General features: G+C 38.4%; 1 protein-coding gene across 2 annotated transcripts in view; it reads left to right on the forward strand.

Moving 5' to 3' along the window:
* The window catches only part of ZBTB20 (zinc finger and BTB domain containing 20), a 390,835-nt gene that overhangs the window by 145,843 nt on the left and 217,588 nt on the right, over positions 1–27,404 (forward strand). For both annotated transcript variants that reach the window (XM_006884270.1, XM_006884271.1), the window contains exon 2: positions 27,181–27,220. The gene's annotated coding sequence lies outside the window, so the exon portion shown is untranslated. The remainder of the gene's footprint in view (positions 1–27,180; positions 27,221–27,404) is intronic.

Consider the following 27,404-nt stretch of genomic DNA (forward strand, 5'->3'; position numbering starts at 1 on the left):
AAGACCCTCTATGAGGTGGATTGATTCAGTGACTAGGGTAATCGGGATGGGTGTGTCAGAGGCAATGAGATTGGCACGGGATAGAGCAGGGTTTAGGGCTATTGTACATAGGGTCGCTATGAGTCGCAAACGACTCGATGGCACATAACAACAACAGCAAGAAGTAGCCTAGTGTGGCCAGACAGTAAAATATATAGGGGAGACCGCTGGAAGATTCTGAAAAAATTTGAAGAAAAGGATTTGGGCTTTATTTTGTAGTTATCAGAAAACTGACACAGAAGTGAAAATGCATAGGGAACTGTAAAACAGACAAATTTACATTGCGTGTTGGTTATACCTCAATAAAAAAAAATCAAATGCTTTTCTATTGAGTGACTTCTGCCTCATGGCACTGAAGGAGTCACTGTCACGTTGGGGTCCCATGGCTGGAAATCTTAAGAAGAGCAGACTGACTTGTCTTACTCGTTTGGAGTGATTTACTGAGTTCAGACTGCTGACTTTTTGGTTAATAGTCAAATGTTTAACCACTCTATCACCAGGGCTTTTTATACCTCAGCAAACCTGACTAAATAGCAACATTGGGGAATAAAAATAAAAAACCAAAACTTACCACCATCAAGCCAAAACCAACTCAGCTAACACAGGAAGAGAGTGCTCGTCTTTCTCTGGCAGAGTTTCTAGTGGATTTGAACCATCTGCCATTGGGTTGACAGTACAACTCCTTATCCACCAGGCTACTAGAGCTCCCTGGATTTAAGAATGGACTATAAATAATAAACAAACAAACTATCATTGAGTCAATTCCAACTGATAGCTACCCTCAGGCTATAAATGAGGCTGTAAACGTGAAATGAGTAATTGACCATAGATTCAAGCAGCTTACCTTTTAATTAGCCACACAAGACAGTACACTGAACATCACCTCAAATCCTTATACCTCAGCAAAGGCGACTTTATTGAGAAACAAATAAAATTATGAGATTGAAGAATAACCTTAAAGAACCAGCAGCTCAGAGGTTTTGAATTAGTTTGGGAAAATCCAGACTTTCAATTTAAGAAGTTTAGAGGAGATAGAAGAGGGAAAGGTGAGAGCAGTAGCTTTCATTGATTGACTGTTGTTAGTGTGTTGTTGGTATGTATTGTTTTCTGTTAGGTCGCTATGAGTCGCAAGCAACTGAAGGCACATAACAACAACAACAACAGATTAGAGTAGCTGGGGCATGTTGATAGAAAGAATGATTGAAAATACAGATGCAAGAAGGAAAAAAATCAGCATAGTAAGACTCTGGAGGACAACATCGGTATAGAGAGTTGAATCTGTACTGTTACAGGTGGGCTTGGTACAAGAAGAGTTGTGTGAATGACCCTGGGTTTGGTGGGGGACTCTGTTTTCTCTCTCTCTGTAAAAGAAGGTAAGCTTAATAACTGCAAATGAGAAAGGCAGGGTGTGGGTTAAATAGAGTAATAAATGAAAACTCAGAGAATAAGAAAGGAACATGACCAGGACATATAAGAGTCCCAAAGTTCTGAGGTCCCAACTCTACTTGGAAGCCATGGCCCTGGAAGAGCACCAGGCTGTAGATATTCATGATTTTCTCCTGCCTTGCTACACAGCTGAGTTGCTAAAGCAACTGAGGGGAGTACATAGGCCTATGTCCATCTGCACACAAGTACTAGCAAGGTCCAGTTAAAGACTGTTGGTGAGGGAATTAATGGAGCTGCTTTGTTGTTGTTGTTATATACTGCTGAGTCTCCTGCGACTCATAGCAATCCTATTTACAAGCAATCCTATGAAGCCCACCCTGTACTGAGCCAGTCTCACTGACCCCAACACACCTACCCCCATTGCCCCAGTTACTGTATCCATCCCTCTCATCCAGGGTCTTCCTCTCCAAGGACCAGTCCCTTCTGGCCACATGAGCTGGTAGATGTCTTTAAAATTAACAATCATAAGGGTTTAGGTAACAGAGAAGTAATTGGAGATTGATTATCTGGAAGAAAAGTGTAAACAAGAGGGGGAAAAAAGAAGAAACTTGGGGTGAGAGGTAAAATCATTTTTTCTGAGGGGCTGTGGTTAAGATAATTGGCTGCTAACCAGAGTTGACAATCTGAACTCATCAATTGTTCCTTGGGAGAAAGAGGCAGCAGAGTGCTTCTATAAAGACTTATAGACTCAGAAACCTGATGATACAGCTCTTCTCTGCCCTATAGGCTCATTGTGTATTGGAATTAACTCATGACAATGGCTTTGGATTGGGTTTATATCCCCCAGTAGGGAGGCTGCCCCCACCATATATATCTTCCATCACACCTCCCAGCAGCATTACCAATGTAGTGAACACCTTTGAAGGCAAAGATGAGGCAGCATAGAAGTGAAAGATTCATTCCCAATTTGCCATTGGTTTAAGGTTGCCGTTTTACCACTGAGATAATAAAATGCCTGTCTCTAAGAAGAGAATGTTACCTATGTGTGTGATAAAAGAAGAAACAAGTCCTCCCATGGTGCAATGCTGATTATCTTGACAGGCAGCATTAAAAAACCAAACAAAACAACAACAACAAAACTTTTAGCCTCAGATTCTAAATTGTACTCATGTTTTCCTCAAAGCATCATTCTTCATTTCTCTTACTTTTCTCTACTCTTTTAGACCACCATACATCAGTCCATTGGCTCTATTCTGTATGTGACATGTATGTTGCTGTAATATTGAAAGCTATGTTACTGGTATTGCAAATACCAGCATAGTATGCCAGGCTGTGATATTGAAAACTATGTCACCAGTATTGTGTACACCACGATGGTAGAAAGGTTCTGGTGGAGCTAAGGGGGGTTCCAAACTAAGTTAAAGTAAAAAGTAAGATGGATCATTCATTTTTTAAATAGTTGACCCTCAAAAACCTCATGAATAATAGCAGAACATTGATCTATACAGTACCATGAGATAAGCCCTCAGGTTGGAAGGTACTAAATATGTAGCTGGTAGAGTTTCTTCCTCAAAGTAGACTTTGCGTTGATGACACAGATGAAGTACAGATTTTACTCAATAAAAGACATTCACGTGCTAATGTGGCATGACTGAAAAGGATGAGAAGTAGCTACAAACATCCATTAATAATTGGAACATGGAAGGCACACAGTCTGAATCCAGGAAAATTGGAAGTTGTCAAAAATGAAATAGAATGTATAAAAATCGATATCCTAGGCATTACTGAACAGAAATGGACTGATATTTGCCATTTTGAGTCAGACAATCATATGATCTCATATGCCAAGAATGACAAATTGACAAGGAATGATATCACATTCATCCTCAAAAAGAATATTTCAGGATCTATCCTGAAGTGAAATGCTGTCAGTGATACGATGTCAGAAAATAGATGTCAGAAGAGACCCTGAAACGTGTTCTTGAACATACTAAAACCTAAAGGAAGAAATGAAACAGAGAGAGCTAAAAAAGTTTCAAAGGGCAGTTCAAGAAGACAAAACAACAGATTATAATGAAATATACAAAGACCTGGAGTTAGAAAACCAAAAGGGACACATTGTTGGTGGGATTGTAAAATGGTACAACCACTCTGGAAGACAAGTTGGCACTTCCTCAAAAAGCTGAACATAGACATTCCATATAACCCAGCTATTCCACTGCTTGGCATAGTCCCCAGTAAAATGAGAACGGAGGCACAAACGGAGACTCCTACCCCAATATTTATAGCAGTGTTATTCACTATCACAAGAAAATGGAAACAGCCCCAATGTCCAACCACAGTGGAATGGACTGAGAAATTATGGTATATTCACACCATGAAATACTATGCAACATGCAGGAGCAATGATTTTGTAAATTACTGTGTAACTTGGTGAGGACTAGAGAGCATTATGCTAAGTGAACAAATTCAGTCCATAAGGACAAATATTATAGAAGACCATTAATGTAGAATGAGTCTGAGGATCCAGGGGTGGGGGGAGCAGAGGGCTGAGGATGGGCGGAGCAATCATAGAGTTGCACAATTTGATGGGGGAGGGTGTGAAGAAATGAGAAAGATCTGGTGTGAAAAACAATGTATATGAACTTTGTAAATAAACCAGTATATTTTTTTTAAAGTGAGGGGTGGGTAGATGATGGAAAGAATATACTGAATCACTGTACCAGAAAAGAATTAATCAATATTCAACCATTTCCCAGTCAGCATTTGATCCAATAGTACTGTAAGAAGTCCAACTTGCAGTATCCTCTTGTGTGATTTGCAGCCTCTGAAAATCAACCGGGGGTCAGCTATGGGTTGCTTCCAACTCAATGACACAGAACAATGTGAGAAGCTAGGTTTGATTACCAGCCAGCACACCTGCTATGCAGCTGCCACTTATATATTCAGTGGTGATTTATGTTTCTGTGATGCAGAAATGGGGCTCTGGTCGTCTACTGGTTAAGGAGTTATATTGTCAACCCAAAGGTGGGTGTTTCAAATCCATCAGCTGCTCCATGTGAGAAAGATGAGCCGTCTCCTCCCTTGTGATTTACAGACTCTGAAAACCCACTGGAGGGTCAGCTATAACTTGGTTCAAATTCAAAAGCAATGAGTATACATCTGTTTGGGTGGAAGCTCTAGTTTCTTTAGGGTATATTCCTAGGAGTGGAATTACTGGGTCACATGGTATTTCCATTTCCAACTTTCTGAGATAGCTCTAGATGGTCTTTCATAGTGGTTGTACCATTTTACACTCCCACCAACTGTGAGTAGTTCCAGTCTCTCTACAACTTCACCAGCATTTGTTGTTTGCTGCCCTGTTGAAATGTGCTATTGTTACTGGGGTGAGATGGTATTTCTAGTTGTTTTGATTTGCATCTCTCTAATAGCTAGGGATTTTGAATTTTCTTCATGTGACTATTTGCCATCAGAAGGTCCTCTTTGGTGACGTGCCTATTCATAGCCAGAGCCCATTTTGTGATTGGATTGGTCACATTCCTGTTTATTGATGTGTTATTCACAATACCAAAGATGGAAACTACCCAAGTACCCCTCAACAAATGAATGGATAGGAAAAACAATGGTACATTCACACAATGGAATGCTATACAGCACTTAAAAACAAGGAACTTGTAAAATATTACAAAACATGGGTGGCCCTGAAGGACATTATACAGAGCAAAATATCTCCATCATAAAAGGACTAATTCTGTATAATACCACTGTTATAAAGCAGGACTGACATGGGGGTTGGGGGGAAACTAAGAAAAGAGGGGATAAATAATAAACACCACATTGAAACAGATGAAGGAAGATGTAAAAGGAATATATGATTAGGCATTATTTGTATGACAATAGTCCGGAATAAGAGGTGACAATAGTCCAGAATAAAAGTGAACTGGAGTGGGGTTGGGTGGGGGGAATTATGCAACAATGAATGATTTGCTTCTTTTTTTAAAAAAAAAGGGTGAATGGGTAGGGAGGAAAATGTGCAACCATGAATGAATTAAAATCCAACTTTTCTATAAACTTTCACTAAAGTCACATTTTTTAAAATAAACTAAAAAAAAACCTTAAAAAACACAAGAGAGAAGGCAATGAGTAACTCTGGGTTTGATGATACTGAAGAGGTTTCAGTGGAGTTTCTAGTATAGAAGAAAGGCTGGGGGAAAAAATACACCAGTGAGAAGCCTGTGGAGAGCAATGACCCAATCAGAGATTCATCATGGAGGTGGCACAGGAGTGGACAGTATTTTGTCTGGAGCATAGGATCAGCATGAGTCAGGGACTAGCTTGATGATGGCAGCTAAAAACTTTTGTTCTGTTCAAATCTCCAGAGCAGATACCTTTCCTGCCATTCACTTTTCCTCCCTGTGTTTCCCTTTCTTTTTGATCTTCCTGTCCCTAGGTAAAGAATGCTATGTATCTTTGAACCTTTCCCTCACTAAGTGACCAAATAAAGTATTCCCATAAGCTTAGTCTTAGATTTTCTTTTTGCCAAGAACACTAGGCTTGCTTAGAGATGTTTTTAAGAACCCCACAAACAGTACCATAGAGCTAATCCCTCACCCTCTATGCATAGACATGAGCCTGAATGTGTCTCTATGGTGATTACGAGGGGACTATGCATCTATGGTCGGCTTCCATGTGTCAGACTGGCAAAGTAACTAACCATTATTATTCCCTGTGAGATACCATGCTCTAGTTATCCTTTACTTGCTTGAATGCACGGTGATGAACATAATATACAGGATTTAATGTTTCCCCAAATCCTGCGAGTATTCATAAAGTTGTTTTCTTGATAGTTTTTGCTATATAAATTCAAATAATAATTTTGAAGAAATTTCAGTAGAAAACACTAGAGATGTCCTTTTTCCTTATAAGTGTGTATCCTTATAAAATTCCATTTCTCCCTCTTTGCTCTCTACCTCTGATCCTATTATAGCTCTTTCTAACAGTACTAAAAACCAGCTGGTCTGGAGATTAATATGACCAGACATACCATGAATTTTTTAAATCTCAAAAGTCCCAGTTTCTAGTTCTTAGTCTATCAAGTATGAGTTGTTGTCTCTTTTATATATAAATGTAGAATACATGATCATATCTTTCCTACACTATGTTTTTCAAATTTTACTGTCCCCTAAAATTGTTTCTAAATGTTCCTTTGCTATAAAGAAGTGAAGAAAAGAATGTAAAAAAGAAGAGAGACAGATCTATAAGGTGAACAAGAAGATTGGGAGGGGGGGTGTGAACTACTCAGAATAAGCCATTCAAGATCCCCAGGGCAGCATTCATGAATTTATGAACTGCATACCTGAAGACAACATTTAGAAAAGAGAAAGAGTTAGAAAAGAAGGAATGAAATGAAAAATACAATGAAGAAGTGGGATAAATGATGTTACATTGCGGGGATTGCAATCGATGTCATGAAACAAATGTATATGAATGGGGAACTTATCAGCTCTCTAAACTTTCACCCAGTTCACAAGACAAGTTTAAAGAAGCAAAAAGGAAAGGGAAAGGAGTGATTATTAAGTGATGGAAGAGAAAGGGCACTAGAGTAGAAGGCAAGTCAGTGAGGAAATAAAAACGTGGTATCTCCATTTTCTCTAGCCCCCTCAGACTCACTTTATGGTTGATTTTGACATCCATCCCATCTAGTCTACACAATGGCCTCTTCCTATAGCAATTTATTCTATAAAATTATCCTTCTCACTGCCACCAAACATCTATAGACTATCCAACAGATTAGTCCCTCTTGTCTCAGCATCTTAACATCACCTTCAACCTGCCAACCCCTTTAGTCACTGACCCTGGGGTCTTGGATCTTTCATTATCTTAAGTTCTCCCACCACCAATGCTTTCCCAGTGATGGTATAGGGAGTGTTCCTTCAATATAAATTGAAGCTCAACATCAAGAAAACAAAGATTCTCACCACTGGACCCATTGACAGCATCATGGTGGACGATGAAGAGATTGAGATTGTTAAAAGCTTTAGTTTGCTTGACTCCACAGTCAACACTCTTGTACCAACAGCCAGGAAATCAACAGACCAATTGCATTGGGAAAGTCCAGTTCTCAGGAACCTCTCCAGAGTACTGAAGAACAATGTCAGTCTGAAGACTAAGTTACACCTGATCCAGGCCATAGTCTTTGCAATTATGTGCTATGCATCAGAAAGTTGGACAATGACTAGGGATGATAGAAAAAGAATAGATTCCTTTGAGCTGTGGTGCTGGAGAAGAGTATTGAATATACAGTGGATGGCCAGAAGAACAAACAGGTTTAACCTGGAGAGGGTGAAACCAGACTGCTCCTTAGAGGCAAGGATTTTGAGGTTTCGTCTGACATACTTTGGTCATGTTGCTAGTAGGGACCAGTCCTTGGAGAGGGACATCATGGTTGGAAAAGTGGAGGGACAGCGAGAGAGAGGAAGACCCTGGGTGAAATGGATTGACTCAGTGACTACAGTAACGGGGGTAGGTGTTTTGGAGACAATAAAATTGTCTCAAAATAGAGCAGAGTTCAGAGCTATTGAACATAGATCACTATGAGTCGTAAGTGACTCGAGGGCACGTAACAACAATAAACAACAACACTGGCTATGGCAAGCCTTAGAAGAATTGAAGCAATTATTTGGTTTTACTTTGTTAAAATTCAAAATATATGAGTAAACTGCATGTTGAATTCATTAAATTCCTCCATTATTTAGAAAAGATGAAAGCTGAATTTTTAAAAAGAGATTGATTGTAGTCATGTACATTTTCATTCCTTTCTTTTTATGCAAGATAATAAAGGGTATTAAAATGGAGGAAGAACAATGACATTTATAATTCCATCACCATTGTTCATATAAGAAGAAAATTTATCTAAAAGACTAGAGAAAGAACATTTCCTGCTTTGTACATACATAAAATCCCTCCATTTCTTTTCATAAGGCATGTGAACAGAAAAGCTCATTGCTGTCGAGTTAACATCAAACTGGCTCATAGCTGACCTTCCAGCAAGTTTTTAGAGCCTGTAAATTACACAGGAGGAGACTGCCTACTCAAAACAGCCAGTGGATCCAAACCATCTGCCTTTAGGTTGGAAACACATCTCTTTACCCGTAACTGTTATGTGAACTGTTGAGTCAGAACTGATTCATAGTTGACCCTATGAAAATTGAGGCAGTAAATGGAGCAGGAGGAGATAACTCATCTTTTCCCCGCAGAATATTTGGTGGCTTGCCATGGTAACTCTCTAGCTCTCAGCCATCAGAGCTAGGACACCTGAATTCTAAGGCATATGAGGAACGGGCAAGGGGAGTCTAATGAGTTGAAAAGGAGTTAGTGTTCTTTCCAGTGTGGCCATTGGCATTTACTTAAGACAGCTAGGTTCAGAAAAAAATTAAAATACAATGGAGGAGTAGCCAAGGAGCATAGGTAACAGGGAAATTTATCCTCCATTAAGTTATTTCTGAAACTGAAATTACTTGAGTGACAGTGTGGTCCTCTGCTGTGTGCTGACATTATTCTACCCTGGAGAATAGTAAGTACTGTATCTAAGTATTGCAGTGACTTATCATTTCCCTTAACTCAAAATATGCTTCTTAGAGACTAAGGCCCCATTAGTTGTTTGGGGCGGGGTGGTGGTGGGTGGTGGTGGGAATGCTTCAGATCATGAAGATCCATTTCAAAACCTTAAATAGTTCTCTAGTTATTTAAGAAAGAAAAAACGTGTCTGGAGTTTCTTACCTATGTAGACATTAACTGTGTTTATGATATAAACTGTGAAGAAGTCATTCATGAAGGGCTTAGTGGATGTCCCAAGGTAATGGAAAAGAAGCAAACCAGGAGCAAGAAAAAGGGTGGTTGTTACAAACAGGGACATTGATAACTTGTCTAAAGTTGACTAATAACTCATCAATGATAATGGAGACATAAAAGCTCTCTAAGATGTGTATTAGGATGTATCTCAGTTACCTAATGCTGTCCTAATAGAAACACCATAAGTGACTGACTTTAGCAAACAGAAATTTATTCTTTCACCATGAAGGAGGCTGTAAATTCATATTCAAGATACCAAGTCTATGGCAAGGCTTTCTCTCTGTGTCATCTCTGCGAGAAAGTCCTTGTCTCCCCTCAACATCTATAAGCCCAGCCGCTTAACTTGAAGATCTCCATGCATCTCAGCATCAGTTTTCCCCTGGGTCTATGAAGCTCACAGCATAGGGATTTCCAGCTCTTCTTCTTTCTTGTTGTTGAGGTCTCTCTAGTTTCTGCTAACCTACTCAAAACAATTAACTCAAGATACAACCTATTGCTCTGCCTAATTAACATAGCAACTAAACCTACCTTATTGACATCATGTTGATGTTGTTGTTTTTGTTTACCATCGAGTCAGAGCCGACCATAGATGACCCTCCAGTGGGTTTTCAGAGGCAATTAATCTTACAGGAAGAGATTGCCCATCCTTCTTCTGCAAAGCAGCTGGTGGCCATGAACCATGTGCCTTTGAGATTGTAGTGCAGCTTCTTGCCACTAGGTCACCAGAGTGCCATTAACATGTTGTGATTGTTGTTATGCACTATTGAGTCACTTGCGACCCATAGTGACCCTACGTACAGCAGCTCTCAAGACTGCCCTGCCCTGAACCAGTCTCACTGATTCCAACACACCAACCCAAATCCCTTGCCCCAGTTACTGTATCAATCCATCTCATCTGGGGCCTTCCTCTCCTGCGCTGTCTCTCCGCCCTTTCAAGCATTATGTCCTTCCCCAAGGACTGTTCCCTCCTGACCACATCTCCAAAGTATGTAAGATAGAGCTTCAGAATCCTACCCTTCAAGGAGAAACTTGGTTTCACCCTCTCCACAAGAGACTTATTTGTTTTCCTGGTGGTCCATGATATGTTCAAGATTCTTCTTAAACACCGCAATTCAAAGGCATGGATTCTTCTATCATCCTTAGTCATTGTCCAGTTCTCTGATACATAGCAAGTAATTGTGAAGACCATGGTCTGGATTAGGCACACCTTAGTACATCATAGAGGCTAGAAAATTTATAACACTTAGGATAATTACATCAGATCACAAAATGTAGGATAATTATATAATACTGGGAATTGTAGTGTAAGCAATTTTACACATATTTTTGGAGGATGTAATTCAATAAATAATAGGATGAAGCAGGTGGTTGGTTGGTTGGTTGGTTGGTTGGTTGGTTGGTTGGTTGGTTGGTTTTGGGGGGTTTTTTGCAGAGGAAATAATATAATTCCTTTATTTCAAAAATGATACTGAACCTTAGAGGTCTGCATTTTTGAGAGCAGTGGTAGAGAATGATTAGCAAAGAAACCAGTAACTTTTTAAAAAACCTCAATATGTTTAATTTTGTGAAACAAAATATATGGGAATGATTGTATGCAACATAATGTCAATGAAGGAAAGTGTAGGGGGAGAAAAATCTGTATTTAAAAATAAGCATATTTTTTTAAAAACCCAAACCTCAAAATTATTGCCATTGAGTCAGAATTGACTCATAGCTGACTCTCCAGCAGGTTTTCAGAGGTGGTAAATAACATGGGAGGAGACTGTGAATCTTTTTTCCAGTAGCTAGTAGATTCTTTCTAGCTGGTAGATTCAAACTATCCACTACTGAGTTGGTAGCATAACTGTCTATCCACTAGGCTAGGCTACCAAAGCTCTCTAACTCATAATAGGCCCTTGAGGGGAGGGAATCTATTAAATGAAGAAATGACTACAAGGTGATATTAAACATTTCTGGTCCTTAAACAAAAGCATATATACATTTTTAAGGATCTTCAGGTGACTCACTCACTATCAGGGCAATGCTCTACATATTATTGCTCTTTCTGAGCTAGCTCAAGTTCAGAAATTCTATCATCTTCAGTTATAAACACAAGTATTTTTCCAACAGGAGAGTCGATTTTGATAAAGTAATGATAAGCTTTTATAAATTTATTCTTTTCCAATCACATTTCCATCCCTATTTCTACCCTATATTTATGTTGGCCATACCCTAGGATGACCCTATTTTATTGTCAGGAGGACCAGTTTTGCGAAACAGCGATGGAAAATGAGGAGCAAGGCAATGTGGAGACGTACGTTTGTTGTTGTTAGGTGCCATAGAGTCAACTAAGACTCAAGCAAATTCATGATAACTTAGAAACTATGGTAAAGACTTTAGAATGATAAGTATCAATGATCCTGAGAAAATGAAGGGTGAAAAAATCGGAAATCATTACAACCCAGACTTAACAGTGCTGGGCTAAGGCTGAAGGCACAGAGGTAACAGCATGACTTGGGCTGTATATGAAATAAAAACTTTTGACCAATATACAGGAAAAAAACACAATGCCTTATTTTGCTTCCTGGGCCAGTTTTGCCCACCCAACACTCAATTTGCTGCTACACTTGGGGGATTATGAATATGTTTTAGAACCTTTTACAAGCTCTTCATTTCCAAAATTAGGATTTAGAGCACAGCACATGAAAATTTTAGATATTAGGTAAATTTCCTCTTCTACTGACTGTCCCCTGTGCAAGAAATGCAGGATTCCTGGGCACTTAAAAGTATATACATTAATCAGTTTGTAAAGGAAAAGATAGTAGACATTTCCTATGATGCTTGCATGCTGTCTATCCAAGTCCTACCATGATGAACCAATTTGCCACACATGCTTTTGACAACAGGAAAGACCTGATAGTTTGCCCAAGATCAAGAATTCAGAGGTTATTTTCTTGTCCTTTAATGAATAAATCTCAAAACTCCGAAGCCAAATACTGGTAGAATTGAGAGAAATAACCCCAGATTTTTCTATTAAGTACCACAGATGACGGACTTTTAAGATCTAATCGCTATAGTGATAACTTCAAATAAGCACTAGAGCTCATCTGGCTTCATTTGTGTGTCCAGAATAGAAGTCTGTGATTTTTTCCATGGAGGTTGTTAGCAGAACCTAAAGTATTTGCTAAATTAATAACATTCCTTTCTTTTGCCATGACAGAACCACTCTCTATATATATTATGTTAAATTTACCTTTTTTTAGCATGTGAACATAATCTGTAAAATCTTTTTCAGTTTCATGACTTTGACAAACTGATTCCATTAAATGACCTATCATCATCATGTTCACTTTTCTCATCTTGTTGAAAAGTGAGAAAACAGTGATCATCTTAGGTTTTCAGAGCATTCACTTTAGGAAAAATAAATCTGGGGGGAAAAAATAGGAGTCTGTTCCTTGAAATAAAAATGCCATTCTTAAAGATAGGGAAAGAGGTCACAGGCCTCTTTTCTTTTTCCAGTAAGATTTTTTTTAAATGTTCTGAATGTAGATAAACCTCCTCCATCTCAATATTTATAATGTCTAATTATTGGCACCTAACAACAAATTGATTAATTAGATCCACAATCAACACTCATGGCATCAACAGCCATGAAATCAAATGTGGTGTTGCACTGGACAAAGCTACTGAAAAAGGCTTCTAAAGAGTTAGAACTTAAGACATCACTTTGAAGCCTAACGTTTTGCTGACTTAAGCTATTGGGTTTCCAATTGATATATATGCTATAAACGCAGGACAATGAATAAGGAAAACCAAAGACCAAATACATTTGAATCATGGTGCTAGTGAAGAATGTTGACAATACCATGGACCGTCATAAGAATGAGAAATTCTGCCTTGGAAGAAATAACAGCTGCAATACTCCTGAGAAGCATCTCAAGGATAGCAAGACTTCTCACATACTTTGGGCATGTTATTAGGAAAGTCTAGTCCCCAGGGAAGGACATATTACTTGGAAAAATAGACTCAACAAAAAAATAGGAAGACCCTCAACCAGATGGATTAATGCAGAGGCTGCAGCAATGGACCCAAACACAGCAACAATTGTGATGATCTGTTGTAACGTAGGGTCTGTGTGAGTCAGAACCAACTCGGTGACCCCTCACAATAGCAACAGTATTGTTTAATGGCAGCGGGAGTTCAGTGATAGGATTCCAGCCGTCCAAGCAGGTGACCAGAACACCTCAGACACAGCCACTACTGATCTGTCAGTGGAAGCTTGCTTGTTGCTATGATGTTGAGCAGCCTCCAGGAGAACGTGCAGACTAATATGGAGGGGGCTTGGAGGGTGGTAAAGGCCTAGCTTCAACCATGCAATTTCAATGTGACTGAGGTCACCTTGAGTCAGGGCCAATTCTTTGGCAGCTAACAACAACAAGATTGATTATTTAAAATGAAAACTCCAGGAAGTTGGGTGAATGGCATATGGCGTGAAAGCGGTTCATTCAGTTCCTTTGAAAATCTCTGCATCCTTTGGTAAAATGCTCTTTGGTAATGTTTGAGAGCCACACTGTTGTTTTGAATTAGGGCAGATCTATCCCTGCTCCTCCCACTAGCGTGCTTTTCTCACCAAAAGGGGGGGGGAAATAATCTGATCATACTGCTGTGAGGGTCATTTAAATCATTGAGTGGATGTGTAAAATGAGAAGAAAAAAAATCCAGAGCTCAGTGTGGGGCTAATTAGCTGAGTGGAGTTATGGGTGGGTCACTTCCTCAGGCCCAAATCCTACAGGAGGAACCATGCATGTACAGTCTTATAAAATTAAAAGCAAGCTCTGAACCCTCAGACTCTGAGGCATAAATTGAGTGCTTTTGGATACAAGAAATTACCCCTCTTGTGCAGTGAGTTCTTTGGGCTTCATTGGTCAGAGACAAATGGACTTCCTGCAAATGTCTGGTGCAGGCCATTGTCAGACCCTGAAAATGAATCAGGCGTTTGAGAAAGCTGTAAATCTGGCACTTTTCGAAACCTACCTCCTCTGACCCTTTGAAAAAATCTTATGTTGCTCAGATTCATTTAATGTGCCTTACTTCCCAGGACTCAGCTTTGAAACAACATAATTTCTTTCCACATATGCAAGTGAATTCTTTCGATTTTCATAATTGTGTTTCACGGTGTTTCACACACTGCCAGGGTTCCCTGCCTGCTGAGATGAGCTCAGCCGTGGTTTGGCCTGCCGGGTTCCCACTAGGTTGTTTACGGCCTAATTCTTTCCTGGAGTGGGAGGTTAAAGAGCAAGACAAAACATTCTTCAATTCTTGGAACATTAATAAATGAATAAAAAAAAATTCAAGGATTAATAAGAAAGTCTCACTAGTATAGTAATCAAGGGCACAAAGATAGATAAATAGATAATAAACTGATAGATGAATAGAGATGATAGATAGATGATAGATAGATAATCGATAATAGATTATAGATGAATAGATATAGATAGATAGATAGATAGATAGATAGATAGATAGATGATAGGAGTCTTCTTGAACTTATGTTAATAAGGAGTCAGAAACCAATGGAAATAAACCACAAGGAAACACCATTAACATTATGCTAAAAAGTTTCTTTATAGATAATTTCTTATGTTTCTACCTAAATTAGTCTAATATCAGTAAAGACGACACTATAGAAAGGATATGCACAGATAGGCCCAAAATATTTATGCCTTTCGAGAGGACTACTCAAAGAAAAATAAAAAAAGAGAAACAGAGAACACTGGTGACATTGCCATAGAGAGTTGCACTGCTGACCCAAAGGTGGCACTGTTCTGATGATTTGGATCCATCAGCAGCTCTAAGGGAGAAAGGTGGGCAAAAGCCCCTCGTGTGCAATTTACAGCCTCAGAAAGCTACTGGAAGGGCAACTACAGATTGGTTCCAACTTACCGGCAATGTGTTTTCATTTGAGTTGTGAAAGGAATAGTGTGTGTGTGTGAGAGAGAGAGAGAAAGAGAGAGAGAGAGAGAGATACACATGTGTATATGTGTGTGGATTTTTGCTGTTGAACTATAGGCAAATTGCTTCCATTGGGTGGGAAAGCATCTGAGCTCTTGAAGTATACTTGAACTGTTTGAAGAGTCAAAGGGAAACCTGCCTTTACCACCACACTCAAATACATGCTAGCTACAGAAGACATGTCAGTAAAGAAAAACTCTTGAGTTTGAGTCTTGTAGAGATAGAGACGAGAAGACACAGACCCCATTGTAGGAAGAATGATACAGAATAAGAAAATTTAGATAAATGAAAGTAAACTGGAGGAGATGGAGATCTGGCTGAACGTGTTCCAAAAGCAGCAATCCCTGATTGCTCACAGGAATGTGGACTTGGACCTAAGAAGAGGTAGAAAGAGGGAGACAGGACATAAGTAAGCTTTATGCATTCTAACAGCGTATGCTATCAACTTGTAGTGCTGTAATTTTCAAATTTCAAGTGACTGGGTAGCGTAACATCTTTGTTGTGCACTACTTTTGAGTCATTTGAAGCAGCATGAGGAATAGCTGTATGAACAGACCATTGTCCTAGGTGGTTGTCAATCTTCACTTAATTCTGACTTTGTTTTCCATCGTCGTACCGAACAAAATATTTCTTTTGAAAGCTTGTAGGTCTATATCCTCCCAATTCCTAATTACAGTAATAACCGACCTCAAGAAGTCATTAGTGAAGACAAGAACAATAACCTGTAATGAGTCGGCTATGAAGAAGTTGGCATAGTTTATCCTTTTGATTTGTGTTCTTATAAAAATAATGGGTTACAAAATAAAAGTGTATTTCTCTCAGTCTCTTTTTCTAACTAGATCTTTACAATTTGCTTTGCAACTGATTTTTTCCCCCTAACAAAAGTTGAATAACACTCAAAAGCCTTTAATAGCCAAAGTCCATCTTTAGAAATAGCTTTCTTCTATCATGTACTGCCAATTTCTTATGTGTGTGTATTTTGACCTTCATGATGCCTCTGCTATGGGCTGCCTGTTGATTGGTACGTGTTAGTGCTTTGCTTATAAGAGTTGGGCAATAGTTCAGTGACCCAGGCCAAAACTGGGCCATAGATAGAATGGGCTCATATTCTATTTAAGAAATGTGGCAAATTGCTTTAAATGAAATTGGTTCAGACAAGGTCATTGGAACTGTTCATCTAACCCTGTGTGCTGTATGTAATGGACACTTCAGCTGAGTTCCAAAGCTTCAAGGTAAATAGACATGAAAACCACTGTGAGAGCCTCTAAGTCTGTTAGAGTTACATTCTTAATCGTATGGGACCCATCTTGGTCATTTAAAAGGAATTGCTCACTGCTTCCCGTGAGGTCTTTGAAGATAGTTCCTGGGAAGAATAGTGAGTCCTTTTCTATTTTCTGAACTTTTTTTCCCTTGTAAATTGAGTTTATATACCTGTTCGTACCATATTTATGAAATATTCAGCTAAATTTCTTAGACATGAAAAATTAATTGTTGGATGATTTTACTCTAGTCAACCTTTCTGTTAGAACTATAGTTGTTTCCAGTGTGTTCTCCTGCAGTTATACTTGTGCTTGGCAAGTTGAATCTATATATAGACATCAAATATACTATTTTGAGATTTTAATAACTTCAATATTACCTGTATTGTCCTCTATACGTCAAACTGTGGAATGTGTTTTACTCTACTATGCTGTGATTCTGTATCATTTTTAGGATCAACATTTCAAAAGGTTTTGCAGTCACAGAGTTAAATGAGACTGCAGAAACTATTGAATTCATCCTCCTAACTATAGGCAAATTTGTACCTTTTCTATCCAAAGTAGATGAGAATCCTGATTTTTTCTAAAGAACTGTGAAGAAAGAAATTTCATAATCCTTTTAGCAAGCTATTTGATTATTTACTACTTTCACATTTTAGACAATCATCTTTAAGTTTAGCTTAAAGTCTTACTGGAGGGCTTGATATTTTGCCCTACTATTCGATGGGGGAAGGAAAGGTTATCATTTTCTTCTTTGTATAGTCAGAAAACTGCAAAGATACACCTCAGTTATCTTCTTCTTTAAGATTAATTATCCTGGTTTTCTTAAATATAGAAACTTGTTTTTACAGCTCTTTCAGTACCAGAATGGCCAAGGGGATTTTTTTCTTTTAAAAAATTTTTTATTTTGGTTTTAACAAAAATTTACAGGAAATTTGGATTTTCACTCATTCATTCATTCATTGTTGCACATTTTTCTCCGCCTCTCTCTCTCTTTCCACTCTCCCAGTTTACTTTCTTTTTTTTAAAAAATTATTCACTCATTGTTTCACAATTTCCTCCCTCTCCTTCCCCTCCCCTAGTCCACTTTGCAATGCACCTCTTATTCTGGACTGTAAACTCCTGCTGTATATGGTTCCTCTGAGAAGAACACTGCATATTTTAATTTCACTGTGCTGGTTTGGAAATAGCCACAGCTTTTTCATTATATGCTGATGGACAGAGCATTTGTGTTCATTTAACCTTGAGGTTGAAATGTGTTCCTAAAAAAGTAACTGACTCATAGCATTGGCTAGACCAAGAATAAAGAACATCAGTTTTCCTAATCTTAAAGCTCATCTTGCCCCTACTCCTAAAATACTCTAAAATTCACTTTCCCTTGACCTCCCTCTGTGCTATTTATTTACCAATCTAACAACCTTTCTCTATCATTTTTATCTCCTAAAATAAATGGCATTTGTTCAGCCACACTGGAGTATTAAGCTATGTTAAAGACACCATGGTAGCTTGGGAGATTTAAATGTGTATAAAACACAACTGCTGCCCTCAAGGAGCTCACACTCCAAAGGGAGAGATGATACATGTGCTGCAAATGCCTGCCAGTAGAGTAAGTGCTGTGGTAGCTATGTAAACAAAAGTATTTTAGGCTTCAAAGGAATGAGAAAGAGGAAGGGAGAGGCTTTCTAGAAGGTGGGCCCTTAGATGATCCTTGAACTATTTGCAAAGACTCAGAAACACAGGTGTGCAGAGAGGAGCAAATAGTCTGTCATATGGGGAAAAAATAAGAAAAGAACAAAACACAACAATGAATCCAGGGTGGTTGATTGGGACCAGATTGTGAAGAGTCCTGGATGCTCTTTAGCAAATGGGGGTGGCAAGCAGCAAAGAAACATTTTTCAATCTTTATCACAGGGCACTCTTCTTACAACATAGATTCTCCCCATGGTGGTCTCTCAGCTTAGTATCTAAAATATTATTGGGTGTAATTACTTGCTTAATTTACAGCTTTGATGTAAGTTTTGTGTCATGATTTTTCCCCCTGTACAATATCTTTAACCATCTGAAAGATTCATTTTAGTTAAGACAGCCTTCTGTTTGTACTAACTTGTATCCTTCGTTCTCCCACTGTACCCATATTTATTCCAAAACTCTCTGTACCACTAACATGTTACCTTCTGTGTTTATGCATTGAGGGATTCCAGGAAGGGTTGGTACTATAATAGGTACAATCTTTTTGTGTCAAATGACACTAATAGTAGGCTATGTGCAACTTCATGACCAAATGCCTCTAATGGATTGGAGCATGTGATAACCATGTCAGACCTTTTCAGTATCTCTTAAAGAGTATCAAGAGGTCAAGGCCTTGGTTCTCCAATCTACTGAAATCCACAAATGTACAACTTGAGAGTCTGAAATGTGGGGGGGAAAAGTTGTTTACAACAGGCTATAAAGGGCTTATGAGTGTCATGCTAAAAAGTTGGGTCTATTTTAGGAATAGACGATAAGAAGTCATTTTAAATGTATTAAATAAATGCAGCCTTGACACTACCTTCAGCTCTGTTCTGTCACTCTTTACAGTGCTGTGAATTTCTCTTCATTCTAATCTCTCAGGCCCTATAATACCAGTAAGGATCAATCAGAAAGCATAAAATAGGGCAAAGGTAACCGTGCATTAGACTCAGAAATACTCCTACATCTAACAGGTCAACTTTGATTTTTAAGTCCTCTCTTCATTCCAGGTGGCTCCTTGGAGGCAAGGATTCTGAGGCTCCGTCTAACATACTTTGGACATGTTGTAAGGAGAGACCGGTCCTTGGAGAAGGACATCATGCTTGGGAGGGTAGAGGGACAGCACAGGAGGGGAAGGCCCTCTATGAGGTGGATTGATTCAGTGACTGGGATAATCGGGATGGGAGTGTCAGAGACAGTGCAATTGGCACAAGACATAGCGGAGTTTAGGGCTGTTGTACATAGGGTCGCTATGAGTCGCAAGCTACTCAATGGCACATAACAACAACAACAACTCTTCATTAATCATTATTTCATCATCTACTATATCATTTTTAAAAACAGAAGTCCATCATGGATGTTATTATATCATCTTATGATAAGGCATCCAATGAGGAAATCCAATGATTTCCTCATTATTTTTCTTGATAGAGATAAAAAATATTTCAAAAAGCAGACTAAAAGAGGCAAACAATCATTTGTGGTACAGAGGTGCAGCAGATAAGTTCTTAGCTTATAGCTGAAAGGTTGACAGTTCAAACCTGCCTGGCATCTTCACAGAAGAAAGACTCTGTGATCTACTCCAATAAAGAGTAAGACTAGAAAACTCTGTCACTTCTCCTCTGTCACATGGGATTGCTGTGAGTCAATGGTAAAGGAATGAAATCCTTCAGCAGATTGGTCTGCAAGAGGCCCTCAAAGTCCCTAGAGGGAGCTTGCACACGCTCTACATACATCTGCATAATGCTCTCATCTGAGTTCAAAAATGTAAACTTTTTGCAAGACAGAAAAATAGAGAATTTTAAAACTCCCAAATTCAGAGTGCATGAAATGTCATGAAATCCAGCATAAAATTTGTTGAATCTGTCAGATAAAAGAAATTATGTATCCAGAGAAAGATGGAATATCAATTGACAGAAACCTATGAAGCTAGCACTTATTCTGAGAGACATGTGAATCTAAAAATCCAGTAGTACCTCAGCCTTTGAAAACACTAGAAACCAGAAAGGTATTAGGAAAATCAGTAAGGTAAAAATCTTCATCCTACTATTTGGAATGACTCCCACACATAAGAATTAATTAACACAATACTTCTAGAACATTAAAAGAATCTTAAAATATTATCTGTACCCATAGGAAACAGAGGGATAAATCTACCCAACTTCTGGAGCTAGTAGTTGAAGAAGAAATATTGACAATGTTACAAAAGCATGTCCAGTAGGTCATTATTGTCCTGTTGTCAGACTCTTTATTCCTTTAGACAGAAGAATGAACTTGAGTTCATCCCAATTCCTCAGCTCAGTCATCAAAAGCTGTGACACATTCTAATTTTCTGATTCATTGTGGTGAATAAATGTTCCCTTTTTTATTCCACAATGCTGAAAGTAACCAATTTTTATGAGTTGTTATTACTTACTTTCTGTTTCATGTACTCCTATTGTTATTTTCTTATAGCAAAGATAGTAAAGATGATCTCCCTCTTGACCCATGAGTGTGAATCCTAGCACAGAAAGCCACTCAGAGGGTGTCATTGCCCAGGCTTATAGCCAGTCAAGAGAAAGGAGAAACTGAAAACCTTGACTGTGTTTTAATCCAGATGGATATCTCAGCAGACAAGGAACCCAACTTCCTCACATGAAATGAGTATAATACTGACTTTCCCTTGACACTGTGAAATATTTAGAATGCAAATTGAGTCAAGACTGTCCTTTCCAAAAGAAAAACTTACTTAATGAAGATGATTTAATCCCAAATGAGCCTTGGTTTATACTGGGAAACACAGAGGGTTAAACAGTCAGTGATAGAGCCGTTTAGGAGGTAAAAATATACAGCCTTGGAATTAGATGGATATATGGACTTGCATTCAGATTCCTGTAGTTGTGATCTGGGTAAATTTCCTAATTTCAAAAGTCTCTCAGTTTTTCTCTAATAAATTGAAATGTATTTCAGTATTTGTAGGGAGAATTTAAGAGAAAAAGTTTGGCCTTTGAAATAATTCTGAATTACCTGCACTATACAGCAAAGGAGAATTACTCCGTGGAGCTGCCAAAGCTGTCATTTTTAGGGAAACATAACCTCTTTTCTTTCTCTCATGGAGCCATGGTTTGTTTGAACTCTTGACCTTTCAATTAGCCACTCTGTGCTTAACATGCTCTCAAGAAATGAGAATGAGAATATTTTTACCTTATTTTGACATGTTTTTAGCAAGAATATGTTATCAGGACGGTTTGGTTCATGCTTTGGAAAGTTCTTAGTCACTGAAGTGCCATCTAGTCCACTACAATTCACCATCATCACAGTCTCTGTCTGGTTGAAGACCATTGCTGCAGGAACTGTGTTGATCCAACTTATAGCGAGGCCACACTGATAAGATACCTAAGAAGGCAGCTTGGGAAGACAAAGCAAATTACTATGACTGAATTTCTAGAAACCTAAAATTAGAGAATATAAAGGGAAGAACTCATCCAGCATTTCTTAAGCTGAAAGAACCAAAAAACAAATGCAAGCCTTGTGTTGCACTGCTGAGAGATGCTATGGGCAAAATCTTGAATGACCCGGGAAACATCAAAAGAAAATGGAGGATATATACATAATCACTGTACCAAAAAGAATTGGCCAACCCTGAAATATTTCAGGAAATATCATATAATCCAGAGCCAATGGTAATAAAGGAAGTTTAAGCCACACTGAAGGCAATGGCAAAAAACCGGCCTTCGTCTCAAATGACAGATATAGTCAATGCCAGGAAATTTGGAAGACAGTTGCCTGGCTTCCAGACAGGAAGAGATCCATACTTGTTCCCATTCCCCAGAAAGATGATCCAACAGAATGTGGAAATTATCAGATAATATCATTACTATCACATGCAATCAAAATACTGCAGGAGATCATTAAAAAAATAGCTAGAACAATACAGGGACAGAGAACTGCTAGAAGTTCAAGCTGGGTTTAGAAGACGCCATGGTACTAGGGATATCATTGCTAATGTTGAATGGATTCTGACTGAAAGCAAAGAATTCCAGAAGAATGTCTATTTGTACTATATTTTCTATGCAAAGGCATTTTACTTTGTGGATCATAACAAGTTATGGCTAACATTGAGAAGAATGAGAATCCCAGAAAACTTAATTGTCCTCATATGAAACCTATACCTAGAACAAGAGGTTATGGTGCAAACAGAGCAAGGGAACACTACATAGTTTAAAATAAGGAAGATGTGTATCAGGGTTGTACTCTTTGTCCATACCTATTTAATCTTTATGTTGAGAAAATTATTTAAGAAGTTGGACTTCATAAAGAAAAATGTGGCACCATGATTGGAGGAAGATGCTTCTATAACCTTCGTTATACAGATGATATAAACTTGCCTGCTGAAAGTGAAAAGGAATTAAAGCACTTGCTAAAGAAGGTTGAACCCTGCAGCCTTCAATATGGATTGCATTTCAACATCAAGAAAACAAAAATCCTTGGCTACTGGACCGATAGGCATCATGATAGATGGGAAAAAGATTGAAGTGCCAATGATTTCATCTTAGTTAGATCTGCAATCAATATGCTTGGTACTAGCAATCAAGAGATAAGAATACTTATTGAACTGGGAAAGTCTGTAGTCAGATCTCTCCAAATTATTGAGGAGCAGTGATGTCATTTTGAAGACTAAGGTGTATCTGTGTCAGGCCATGTTCTTTTCAGTCATATGCTATGCATTAGAGAGCTGGACAAATTTAGTTCCTTGGAGATTGACACTGTATAATAGTTTCCATTTAAAAATCTTGAAACTAAGGTTAGACTCCATCGCTACTTGTTGCCTCTCCTTCTCTCTATTCTCATCTCCCTCCCCCATGTTAGTGTTCTGACTAATTTGAGCTTTACAATTTTCTATTCTTTGCTAAATGTTTGCACTTTGAACCCAGAAGGCTTAATGTAAAATTTTTAATCTTATGTGAAGCTATTAGAGATAATTCTCATTTCAGATGAAAACAACTTGCAGACATTTAAGGTGAATATCACTTAGACAGAAAGGGCACATATCAATAAAATAACAATTTGAAATGAACAAAAATAAGTCTATGTAGATTAAAACATATCCTCCAAATTGCATAGTAAATTGTAATTCAATCAAGAAATAGGAATTTTTTTTACTTTTATGAACATTTATGAATTGTATAAGAACTCTGAGATTAAATTTTCAGCCTTAGTATTCAATTTGTGTTCAGTATTATGAGTTTTCATTAATATATAAAGACAATAATTATAGCCAATAAAACCTTCAATTTAATTTGCCTTTAGTTTGTCTTAGACTGTAACATACATACTGTGATTTTTTTTTCTATCTTGGATTCCTGTCATTGACAGCCTGTGTGTCATTTGACATCCAAAACGGGTAGTTTTCATTCCAGACCTTAGAATTATTAGTCTATCTGGGCGCAATTTATATTATCTCTTATCACATCAACATTTCAATTTTGTTTTATTAACATTTATTTATAAATTCTCTTTGAGATTTTGAAAAGGAAGTTGTTGTTTAGATATAAGAACAGCATGATTCTGAGTAATCAGAATTATTGGGTATCTAACAGACAACAGAAAAATGGTTATTTAACATATTCCAGAGAAAATAGCTAGTAATATTCTCTCCTTTCCCTCAAAAGGTTGAGAAGGAAATTAAGCTCAAAAAGAAGAGATGGAAAGGAGGGGAGGAAGATCAAAGGAGAGAAGCAGGAGAGGGCAAAAGGAAGAGAGAGAGAGAAAATGTACCAGAGCAATAGTCAACATTAAAGTTGGGGGGGGGGGCGGGTGTACCATCAAATTGGATCTGACTGGTACAGGAGGAGATTGTCCCTCTTTCTCTAGCAGAGCATCAGGTAGGTTCAAACTGCTCACCTCTGGGATTGCAGTACAGCTTCTTGCCACTAGGCTACCAGAGCTCACCAGTGTTAGTTTTAAAGGAGACTAGAATGTAAAACAAAACAAGCAAAAAAGAAACCCCTTAGAGTTTTAAAATTTGAAGACTACTCAATCTCTTTTTTATATATATTTCAGATTTGTATGTATTGCCAATGAATCATATATAATCTAATTATCTTGCTTAAAAATCTCATTAAACTCATCAATTTTATGAAAGTAGCTGAAAGCATTGGCGATCTCAGTCTTTCTTATGTTCACAATCCTTATGACTCAGACCTCAGATTTTCATCTCAACTCTTCTTGTCCAAGGAGAACACCATGCTTCATAATTATGCATCAAATGAGAGGGGTTTGCATTGACCATACATGGAAGACCAGATCTTTGGAGAATTTCTGCAATGATCTGTTTGTTCAGAAATTGCGCCAATGTTTTTTGTTGTTGTTATGTGCTATCAGGTTGCTTACAACTCATAGTGACCCTATGTACAATAGCTCTGAACCCTGCCCTACCCAGAACCACTCTCACTGTCCCCAACACACCTCTCCCTATTACTCCAGTTACTGTGTCAGTCTCATCTCATGCAGAATCTTTCTCTCCTGTGCTGACCCTGTACCTTTCCAAACATGATATACTTCTCTAAGAACTGTTCCCTTCGTGTAACATGCACAAAGTATGTGAAACAGAGTTTCAAAATCATTGCCTCCAGGGAGCAGCGTGGTTTCACCCTCTCCAGGATAGACCTGTTTTGTCTCTTGACGGTGCATGGTATATTCAATAGGTCTTCTCCAGAACCCCAATTGAAAGGCATTGATTCTTCTATCATCCTAAGTCATTGTCCAGCTTTCTGATTGACAATTACTTACTTTGCAAGTAATTTGGAAGACCATGCCTGGATCAGGTGCACCTTGGTCTCTAGACTGACATCATCGCTCTTCAGTACTGAGAGGTCCCTGACAGCAAACTTTTCCAGTGCAATTCATCTTTTGATTTCCTGACTGCTGGTGCCAAAAGTATTATTGTGAAATCAAGCAAGCTGAAAATGTTAAAAATCTCAATCTTTTCTTCATTTATCATGATGCTGCCAGTTGTGAGAATCTTTGTTCAATGTTGATCTTCAATCCATATTGAAGACTTCAGTCATAATGCAGGTTGTTTGAGTCTTCCTCCAATCCTACTGACATATTCCTCCTCATTAAGTCCAGCCTCCTAAATTATCTGTAAATTAAGCTGTGTTGTGATCCTACAGGCACATGGTTCAAATCCACCAGATGTTCTGTGGAAGAAGGATGAGCATTCTCTTCCCATGGGATTAACTCTATCTGAAAACCTACTAGAGGGTCAGCTCTGGGTCCATTCTGACTCAACAGCAAACAACAACAAGGAAATAAAGTCTCTTTCACTATTATTTCTTTCTGTTAGCCTATTCTGTGCTAAATATATTTCAGGTCTTCTACTAGCATTTGTTAATGAAGTTTGTTTTACATGATTTGAGTGGCCTTGTGTAAAGTAGTTTGAATCACAGTGTCAAAAAGATGAAGATTTTACACCTTAATATGATTGAGTGGCAAGAGGGTGCTTTGTTTTCTTAGCATCCTTCTCTGGTTTATTTATGTCATTCTAATAAAAGGGTCTTCTATTTTCCCCCCCCTACTTTATGCTTTTAAAAAAGAAGTTATAAATACAATGATGAGTAGGCCTATAATAACTTGCTTGATTTGTGATTTCAAGATAGCAAGAAAGAATTGTTGTAGCAAACATTGAATAAGAAATTGTTACGATCCTTGAAAAAGCTGTATGACTGATTCCTAAAGTGTCCATCATTAGAAAAGTATGTGGGGACTGGGTTAGATATTTTCATTTAAGATTATTTATCCAGGCCTTTTCCATTATGGCAAGGACATTCCTAGGGTTGATGAAAATTGGTAAGAAGAGAAAATGTGAGAAAAGGGAAGCCAATGTACCAAGGCCAACTTAGCACAGTTCTCAGTGACACCAACAAGTAAGAGCACATGGTGCTATTGGCCTTGACCAAAGGAAAGGTCACTATTTAGAAAGTCAGTTTAATGGTATTTGACACATCTTGGTTAGGCTAATGTTAATCATGTACCATTTAGTAAAGTTCTCACTTATTAATGCTGTCCTATGGAGGCTTCTGCAATAAAAGTAGAGCCTTCTGCAGTGACAGAGATGTTCTATTTATGTGCTAGCTAGTAAGCCAGCTGCTAGCCACATGTGGCTCTTAAGAAATTGCAGTGTGGCCGGTGTGACTCAAGGACTGAACTTTTAGTAATTTGCATTAAATTTTTATTAATATAAACTTAAGTAGACCAAGTTGCCTAGTAGATATTGTACAACACTAAAAAAAATAAACTCCCCAAAACAAGTCACAAATTCACTGCTATTGGGTCGGAACTGACTCATACTCATAGCTGACCCTCCAGCAAGTTTTCAGAGGCTATAAATCACACAGGAGGATGTAATTCATCTCTCTCCTGGCCGCTCCCATCCCTGCTAGCAGATTTGAAACACTAGGGAGGCACAGCCTTGGTTTCACAAGGTGACTCCCTATGGACTAGCCAACCACCAGAGCTCCTTACTGCCGAGCACAGTTCTAGCTAATACTCAAATGTGGGCACTCCTTGTGCAGGTAAGTATGTGTCATTGTAGCAGGAAGTCACTCCTTTGGAAAGCTTTTTTGATATTGGATCTCCCTTATTGAGGGGGCTACAGATGGCAAAGGAAGCTCTGGTGGCCTAGTAGACAGGAAGATGCACTGCCAACCAAAAGGCAGCAGTTCAAATCCACCAGCTGCTGCAAGGGAGAAAGATAGGCAATCTCCAATGTAATTTACAGCCTCTGGAAACGACTGGTAGCTATGAGTCATTTCTGAATCGACAGCAATGAGAGAGACAGATGGTAAAATTTAGTTCATAATACCGGTCTTTATTTATCAACCAGTTCTATTTATCCTTAAATTCGGTTGGTTTTTAATGCTTTGTTTTTTCTCTGCTTTTTCAGTTCTTTGACCTTCAGCCTGTAGCCTGCTTCATCTCTTCATGTAAGTAAAATGGTTTTTTTATCTTTCATAAGAGTTATCAGGTCTGGGAAATCTTAGAGCTTTTTGGCATATTTTCTGGTTGGCTTTGGTTGGTGTTGGTTCCTAGCACTTTTTGAGGGTGCTTTCCAGCTCTTTTTGTGTGCAGAAGGTTAGTGTTGTTGGTGGTAGGGGCAGTTGCCATCCA

This window comes from Elephantulus edwardii, unplaced genomic scaffold (genome assembly GCF_000299155.1).
Source record: "Elephantulus edwardii isolate Elephantulus edwardi_28Jun2011 unplaced genomic scaffold, EleEdw1.0 scaffold00032, whole genome shotgun sequence".
In the NCBI taxonomy this organism is placed as follows: Eukaryota; Metazoa; Chordata; class Mammalia; order Macroscelidea; family Macroscelididae; genus Elephantulus; species Elephantulus edwardii.